Source organism: Ptychodera flava, chromosome 3 (genome assembly GCF_041260155.1).
Source record: "Ptychodera flava strain L36383 chromosome 3, AS_Pfla_20210202, whole genome shotgun sequence".
NCBI classification, from domain to species: domain Eukaryota; kingdom Metazoa; phylum Hemichordata; class Enteropneusta; family Ptychoderidae; genus Ptychodera; species Ptychodera flava.
In genome coordinates, this window is record NC_091930.1 from 15637423 (window position 1) to 15647232 (window position 9810).

At 37.9% G+C, this 9810-nt stretch overlaps 1 long non-coding RNA gene across 2 annotated transcripts; it reads right to left on the bottom strand.

Annotated features, from left to right (window-relative positions):
• Positions 1–835: 835 nt before the first annotated feature.
• LOC139129617 (uncharacterized) lies at positions 836–9516 on the bottom strand. Of its 2 annotated transcripts, none has more exons than XR_011551631.1 (3): positions 9146–9516; positions 3429–3541; positions 836–1068 (listed from the first exon to the last, which is right to left on the bottom strand). It is a non-coding gene; the product is annotated as an uncharacterized lncRNA (long non-coding RNA). The 2 variants fall into 2 exon arrangements; XR_011551632.1 differs by having other exon boundaries at positions 3429–3547.
• Between the last annotated feature and the right edge of the window lie 294 nt (positions 9517–9810).

Sequence of the window (9810 nt, forward strand, 5' to 3'; positions counted from 1 at the left end):
CTTAGATGCAATATTGAAGTGTCAACCAAGTATCTGAGAACTGATTTAACTTGACTCACTTTACACAGCAATTATGGCTTTAGTTATAACAAATAAATAATAAATCCATTGTTCTCTAAGATTTAAAATAAAATTGGATGTACCGGGTGTTTGGATGTCTAAGTAGAAAAGAGACTCCACATTTAGCTATGTTTTGTGTTGCATTGCTAGTATCTATTACAGATCACACATGATAATGAGTTCTGCCATATCATTGAAAATTGCCATACAAATATTTTGATTACAACCTAGACTCGAGCTAAGATTCAAGCACATTGCATGTACATAAAGCTACAGTGTTGCCAAAAATAATTGTAGTTGTAAGTTGGTGTACTTAATCTGTAAAATTTGTTTGCAAAGATGCACCTCATTTTTAACACATTGTTCATGAAATATCAAATATGGCCACTGAAGAGACTAAGAGAGAATTATTGGTCTTATAACTCAGCCAGTAATCGGTCGAGTACAGTCCACATATTCACACATGTACAGCTTTGGGTATTCAGCTTAATCACTGATTATAACTCAGTTGGTGTAATAACATATGGAAAGTGTTCCCAGTTGGACTTTCATGAGTACAGCCTCTGTCTGGTTAACAAAATTCAAAAGTTGAGTGGTCTTTGTTCGAAACTAAAAATACATCACTAAGCCTTTGGCAGAATCAAGAAAATGTATAAAATATGCTTATACATGTACATTAAACATTGTCCTGTATTGAGTTGTCAATGCTGCTGGTATTGTCATGTGTCTGTCAGGCTCTGATCTGATTGATACCAGGCCCTAAATGCAAGGTAGCCTCAATATGCATTTCCTTTGATGCATGTGTTTTTCCATATGCAGTTTCACTTCTTTCTCTATCCCATGGCAAGAGTCTCCGAATAAAGGCACCACCGTTGGTCTCCGAATAAAGGCACCACCGTTGCAACTTCTGTCATGTTCGCTATCCTCAGAAGAAACACACACAACTATCAAAATGTCTTCAGCTTGATGCTAGTCCTTGGATAGCCCAGATTGTATGTATTTCAGTTCCTGAAAATAATGATACACAGAATAAATCATCAGGACTGTACATCATCAATTTTGTTTGTTTTTGTTTAAATCTGTATTTATAGACATTTGATAATTCATTTTAAAGTACTTCACTAGACAAGAATGGTTAAAAGTTGATATGTATGCAAGAAATTTGATTTCTGAATTTCACTGAAATGTTGATTCACTATACATTGGAGTCTATGAGAAAACTATGAATAATTCACAAACACAATTAGACTGAAAGATTCCGTTGCATGCGAGCGTTCCGGTGCATTGCGACCTACCTGGTAAAGGGTCGCAGGTCGCAGTGCGCCGGAGCGCCCGCACATGACGGAATCTTTTAGTCTTAAACACAATCGGTGCTTTCTGAGGTGTTTGACAATTGATACAAATGTATTTGATTAAATTACGGTGTTTGAAGGTTCAGATGTGGACAACAGTTTGATATTTGAATTTCAACTAAACCTATTTCACTTTTCATGGTACTAGTGGTCTACAGGTCACTTAAATATTTTCCCTGACAAAAGTTGCTATATCTCTAATACGTAAGTAATAGAAATTGTTCATTGCCCTCCATGAGCTCGATTTACAATAAGACAAGTCTCAGAGTTTCAACAGCAAGATGTTCATGTGACAGATAATTATACTTTTGTTTAGATTTACAGTTAAATGACTACCAAGAGTGAAATCATGCGAATCATTTTATCTCCCAGAATATTTTTGAACACTAAAACTTCTTTTTAACAGGACAACTACTTATAATAAGAAAATTGACTGACCCCAATGCTGTTTGAAAAATACATGACCTCCCCTTTGCAATTTTCAAATTTAAGGTGAACGCATCCCCCTTCAAATTGTGCTGGCTTACCCCGGCTGTAATAACTGAATGCTCCCTTATTGAATAAACTGGTCATCTATGTACTGTTGTACATCAAACTGACATGTTTATGCCTAAATATACAAATATGAAGACCAAAATGTTTTTTCACTGATTCATTGCCTATGTTATTGACTAAATATTCCTGTTTTTGTTAAGAGAGACTGTAAAATCATTGTACCTCCCAGACACATGGAGTATGGTCGTGCTTCCAATAATAATTTTGCAAAACATGTCATCAATTATGCGCTTTAGCGAATGGTCAATTATGCGCTTTAGCAAATGGACCAAGTCTTTGTACGTTGGCCGAGAACTAATACAGTAGGATCTATAGGTTAGAATATACATCTGTCAAATTAGGATGGAATATTGAAGATAGAAATATTTTTGTATCATGCAGCCTTGACCTACAGAGCCTTGTAACATATACATATATTGAACTAAAAAGAGGGCATGTTATGCTGGGGAATCACCCAAATCAAAGATTGAAGTGACTGTGTATGTGTGTCAGTAATAGTATGGATTAAAAGTTAATCTTTCGGTACTTGATCTAGAAGTCATCACTGATGACATACATGGAGTCCCCGCTGGATTATGTCATTTGAATTACGGTGATTGAATAACAATAACATACTTGCTAGATTCATTACAGGGGAGAGCGGTGAATTTGTTAAATGTTTGGAAATCACATGCTAGTGATCTGTTGGGGGTCATGTTTGTGTATTTGGGACAGTACAATTACGCAAAAATATACATTATGCTACAATTTTTGAAAAAAAGCAATGGTTTTCTTGCACACTGTATGTTGTTCGGAAAATAGTTTCGTTCAATTTTAGTAAAGATAAAATATGGTTTTTGAGCATGTCATGTAATCTGGAACATGTTATCAGAACAGAAGCTTGTTTCATCTTTCATTACACAATTTGCAACAGACTCTGCAACCTCAGTTTGTCTTGTGATATTGTTTCAAAGTTTTGTTTCCCAGACAAGGTTCATAAATTACACTTCATGGATTCATTCAAGTATTTTGGCCAGTGTCGGGAGACAGTGTTAAAAAGAACATTTCCTTGGTTTGACTATGCAATTATTGTATGTCATGTACATTTGTGTTTTGGAACTCATGGAAGAGCCCCTGAAGTTGTTTCAACACTATGCTCTTCTATAATAATTTCCAGGGTTTACATATTTCATTGTGATTTCAAAATTTGACATGGGCTAAGCTGCATCACTATCTATTACATTGTATCTTCAAAAGAAGATTATAAAGGCAGATTTTGTCGCTTATGGCTGTTAGGTGACCTGCAAATATAACCAAACATCAAAGTTCAGCTAAGTAAAATTGTCGTACATGTGTCATGATGGTTCTGCTTAACCATGTTCATGTACTATAATTCACCAACACTGGTGCTTTGGTTAACTTGCCCTTCAAAGTTCATTACTTTAGACTAAAACTTATCAGTGCAGACTTTGTAGTACATACCTCTCATATTGTTCCCAGTTGTTGGCATGCCTTTTTGTGTGACTGTCATTCCTTTGGCACTACACTTTCCCTATTTGTTCAACGCCTAATAAATACATGTACCTCCAGGGGACCTGCAACTTGCAGAAATATAAAAAAAAGAGTTAAAAATCCTACTGAGAAAAATCAAATTGTCTCAAACACAGATGATGAATCACATTTCAAGTCACGATAATGACGATGAATAACCATATTAATCTGACAGTCCATCGACACATATTTGAATCAGAAATATATCAAGCATTTTCATGGCCTGAAAAGGCTCAACATAATTGGATTCACATGCACTATGCATTCCTGCAGTATCTCAGAGCTTGTAGACTGTCAGACCATTGATGAAAATTGACTCTTTTTTACATCGATGGTCATATAAATATCCAAAATGTGCATCATAGCATGTTGAAAATAACACCACATTTCTATTTCAGCATAAATAGAAATAATTTAGAAAGTTAAAAATGAATTGAAATGATGCGAAATAAAATGACATATCATGTTTAGGTAAGATTAGAATTAATCTCATGTTCACTTAAAGCCCCGACTAGCTGTATCTTCTAGCATTGTTTTTTTTTTTTTTTTTTTTTGTTTTTTTTATATTCAAGCCGAAATAAGTTTGTGAGAATGCACTGATTTTGGTGATGTATACACTTATTATTAACTACCCACTGGGACTGTACATGCAACTTTGGCCAAGATAAAGATTGCGATGTGATTAAATATTTGCCCAAACATTAAATCCCACCGTGCATACGAGCAAAAACCCTGGATAATGTGCATATCTGCCACTGAAATCTTCACATAAACTGCACAGAGCATTGTGCAATTCATGCTATAAGATATTGAATGGCCCTTACTTCACTGTTTGATGCACCACTCAGGACGCAACATTCTCTGAATGGTTTGGTCACACAGAGTTCACGCAAATGCATGTAGTTCATTCATTCGCGCAGTGAAGTTGGGCTCCCCAAAGGTCATAACCTCACCTCAGTCATAGTGTGAAATGTTAAAGGGATAGCCCACCCAAATATCAACCTGACTTAAAAGTTGAAGTATATTTTTTGTAACATTCATGATGAAGAGATGAGATATGTGCTAATGATTCTCCTGGAAATTAATGTTTTATTAATTGATGTGTATGACGCCATTTTCGCCATATGGAAGCGCCACTTATCGGAATTCCTCAGAGAGGCTTGACCTAAGATGACGTTAAGTTTTCGTGTTTGGTTGAGGAAGTTAGGGGGTATCACTAGGGGTCTGATCTACTGTGCGTTTGTATTGAGCTACTGCCCAATGGACACACTTTGCCTTCAACCTTATAACTTTGAACCGGACTCTAAATGGAGTGTCCTTCATCCAACAAACAATAGTTGTGCATACACACTTTCATGTTCTCAGGGGCACTAAATTAAACTTCAAACACACTTTCATGTTCTAGGGGCACTAAATGAAATTTCAATTTATCATTTCAAAGTACAGTCATAAACTACACACTACAATTTTCCTGTTCTCGCAACTCACTTTGAACTCTAATCGTGAGTTACCGGTAATTAGAAACCGCAATGGAAGTAGGAAGAGATTGCAAATCCAAGCAGCCGTTTTCTGCTGTCAATTGTGCAGTCTTGGGAAAATAATTGAGAATGGTTAAAATCTGAAAGCCACAACCTCACAACTAGTCATTGGGAAAAATGTCGGGAAAAATTCTTGGAAACGGTCTTTGCATACATAAAAACACACACTGTACTTATAATTTTGAAAACTCACGTCGTGCCAATCTTTACCAGCAACAATTTTTAGAGGCGGTGTTTTCACTTCAGGTTTCGAATCATGCAGAATGCCTTATTGAAATCTCGCGCACGATTATTAGTACATCTGTAATACTTACAGGCAGGCATAATATCTAAGCTGTTTATGAGACTCCCTAGATCAGACCCCCTAGTCAATGCACCAAAACCCGAAAACTTTACATCATCATCTGGGCATTTCTCCCGGCATGCTTTGTGGAGGCTAAAAAGGTCTCCATATTGCCTGATTTTGATATTTATTTTCATGGATAACTTCAACAAATCACTGTTTCTGGCAAAAAGTAATGATAAATGCTTTTATGACATAAATATAAACCTGTACACAGCTGATTAAATTTTTGGTGGATATAAGGTGCTGCAAAGGAAGTTGGGTAGAAAGGACTGATGTAAGTCAACAGTGCATTGGAGCTGTATGCATGTGGCATTGCCGATGAATGTAAATGTTGGGTATGCCCTCAAATTGAAGAGTCTACAATGTCACAGTCCATACAAACGTTGAACACTGCAAGGAAAGCATCCATGCAGGTCAGTTATGCTCGTTTTGAACAGCATCATTTTCTGATTTTCAAGAGCAAAACCTTTGGTTTTCAAGAGCAAAACCTTTTGGTCAGAACAAATGATCATAAATTTCCTAATACATACAAGTTACCCGTATGTTTAACCCTTTTCCTGGCAAGTCCATATTTCACCACCAGGTCAAGATGGTTAAAATTAATGAAACACAACATATTTCATATGGTGTATTTTAACATAATACTGTACATTTGAAAGCTGTTCAAAACTGTAAACTTGATTCTTTTGGACTAAAGATGCTATAACAGACCAAGCCAAGTGGGTGAAAATATGTCATGTTTTGGCTCAATACCATTTTTTACTGACTTGGCTGATGGGGAAGTGATACTGTCTGGCAGGAAAAGGGTTTAATAAAATTCGATATATTGATTACTTTATTTAGGTCGCATATTGATAGACTATAGTATTTTCCACAGAAAATTCAAGGGTTCCCCTTGGGACAGGAGTACGGGCCCACATTCATGATTGCCCCCCTGTTTTGACATCCAAGATTGAATGTTCACCTAGAGGTGAATGTTTTCAACTGTGACATTGTATGTTCTCTCTCCTTGTTAATATTACCAATTTTTGAAAAGGGGCGATAATCAAAATGGCTGTTAAATTTGAGTTTACTGTTTAAATGTTTCTCAGAGGAAATTCCTAATGCAGTAAAAGCCAATATCCCTTCAGAGGGTAGAATTCAGAGAAAACCACGACAAAATGGGAACATATTCTGAGGTCAACAAATTTCACAAGTTACAGCTAGTGGGGCATTAACTCACATGCTATGTCATGTTACTTTGCACTATTTATAACCTTCTAAATTAATAATATTATTGTGACAGAGGAAATAAATTGACAACATGGATATAATGCCTCTATAGTAAAAAAAGATAAAAAATATCAAGGGGCAGCCCCTTGATATTCTATTTTCTGTCATTGAGCCATAGAACATACATAAATTTGAGTGACAAGAGTTAGGAGACTTGTGGGATTGAATTCAAAAATCTACCAACATATTCAACTTATTGCAATTTCAAAAGAAAGTATAGCAACACTTCATAATCTTATTACAACCCTTTCAGAATTAGAGCGCGAAGCCACTGCAGTGAACTGCAATAAAACTGCTTACACTAATTAGTTTCAGCTGTAGCCGTGGCCACTTTGGTGTTGAACAAGGCTACTTGATAAAGACCAAAAAGTCTGCTTGTACAAAGGCAAAACTAGCTCTGTCTGAGGCTCGAGTTGTAAATGAGAGTTTACGATTGGCACCCTGTGTTCAAGATTAAGATACAATGTAACATTACCATGCACTGGTCCATGTACAAATCTTTTTTATTTCAACTTCCCCAGACAAACTGTCTGCATGGGACATACAATGTTGTCGACTTTGCCAGCTGGCTACAGCTGAAACTAATTAGTGTGAGCAGTTTTATTGCAGTTCACTGCAGTGGCTTTGTGCTCTAATTCTGAAAAGGGTTGTATTAACCTTCATGCACAGCCAGGGAACACACAGACCTGTACGCAGGGCTAACATTGAATTTGAAGGTTCATATCATACATCGGCTTCCCGTGTCTGGCAAGCATAAAAAGATTGGTCAGTGTCTGTCGCTGGTCGTCGTCATTCGGTTCACGCATTGCGAGTGCATGCGATCGGGGTGTTGTCAAGTGAAACCGTATCGGGCTCAGCGGGACCCACAAAATTTCCACAATCATTGTCCCCGTCACGATCTCATCTGCGATGCTCCAAACAGTCCAAATGTGGTTGACTAAACTCGTGAGACCTTATGGATTCAACGCGAAACATTTGGCCATGGAGGTAGTCTCTTCCTACCTCCATGGTTTGGCAATGGTGGGTATTTGAGACACGACGTACAGAACATTTTGGAACCGTCATATTACAACCAAGGCCACTGTGCTTTCCATTTCGGGAGATAACATCTACGGCGTTTTTCCTCATCATAACGCTTATGTTTAGATCTTTTGTCAGAAACATTGTTCTATTCATCACATCGAGTCGTCAATTCTCAGACGATCCCACTCACGCTGGCCCTCGTGGCACCATCGTAAATCATCACAACGTCGTTTCTCAGAGTTACACAATGCCCATCGTCGTAAACTACGTACCTCTTTACGGAAAAAGCCTTGCTTGATTTTTGCGTAGGTCTGCGGAGCTGAAATTACGCTCTGGCTCGTGAAAATGCACAATGCCTTGTTTGCGTTAGTGGAAATATTACCGTAAAATACTCATATTTACAGCGATCACTCCACAAACTATCTGCCTACAATGTTCATCTACCTCGTGAGGCTGCATAAATGATTTTGAAGTACTGCAGGGTCGATCGCCGATAAGCAATGTGATTAGGTTTTGCAATCTTTTACCTAATTTGTTGGGGCGGAGCAGTCAGCATTCAACAAAGAAATACTGTTTACGCCAAATTTTAAGCGACTTTTTTAATTGGACGATAAAACAATTTCAAGTTGATCATCAAAAAATTGCAACATTGTGTGAGTCGGCAAGTGAATCCCAGAAGAACGTCACAATTGTATCTAAAATAAGTCAGTGATTGACATTTATTTTGTGTAACGACAACACAAATTGGGCGACACGTACACAAACCGCAACTTAGGTTCGCGTTGATTGTGGCAGAAGTTGTTTAAACAACTTGTCCGGCGGGCAACCAGATTTTATTTTTGACTTGCCATAATGGAAATTTCACTTGTCCCGGGCATCAGGCGATAGGAATTGTCAAGCCCTGATCATTAATACAGACTGTGACTCACTGGTCATACAAAAATTTGGGAGGATAATCTTTTTCTTGCTAACACTTTTTGAAGGGTCATTATTTTCCATGGATTTAAAATGGCACTTTTGCTGATCCCTGGAATTACCTTTGTTCTAGTATGTAAGAGGACTATGGAGGGGTGATAGCTTGTTGTTTTCCATTGAAATTGTAATCTGGTGTGTAAATTTTCTGTTGAGACAATCTGGTGCCAACACAGACCTTTAAAAACACCAACAACCTACCCCCACCCCCGCCCTTAATTTTTGCCCGGTCCCTGACATGAATCAACAGTCATCCCGGGGTGCATACATGTACCACTAAAAGTCACATTTAGCATAAAGTGACCTTGAAATTCGATGTTCATTGAAATTATCAGCAATATCGATGATTTAAAACAAACAAACGTTAAATACTTTGCCGGATACAGACATTGCTGAACACGTTTATAAAAGAAGGAGTAGACGTACTGTATCTTAGAGTTGAAGTTAGACACAATTGGGCTGGTTAAAAATAAGACAGCAGCTATACATAAGCTTACCTGGTATAGAGCCGACTCAGCGACGATCGAGGGCTTGAAGTGTGTGTCGACCTGTCGCTGGTGCGGAAAAGAGGTACTCTCTTCCGTTTTGGCGAGTTTCGTCTAGCCGCTTGTCGGACCATGTCGTCGTAACTGCATGACACGGTCAATGACACACTGGCACTAGATTCAAACGTACCGCATAGTCGTCGAGATGGTCCAGGAATTCAAGGGTAGACTCTTTAGCAGACATTCTAAACACCGACGGGACATTTCAGTAGAAGCTAAAATATCGACAACTGAAGATTCTTGACGGCACGATCACGGGGTAGGAATGGTACGATGTACAGATGTAAGCGACGCCACGCCACGCCATTATCGATAACAATGGCGTCTTCTGAGTATGACTCCTTAAGTGCTCAAATATTCACGAAATGAACTTTGCAAAGAATTTGATTATAACTATCATTTTTTACTCAATCTTGAAGAAAATGTTATTTTTTTGCTCTCGTTAGACAAAATATTGCTAACAGAACCATATTTCGTGTTTCGCCAGATAAAGGTACATCATTGTACACATTGACCCCCTAGCATCATGCTGCAGTCCAGCCTCTCTGCATGTACAGAGCAGCTTACGCATTTTTATCTTCATGAATATTCCGTGTTATATAACCAGTGCACTGAGC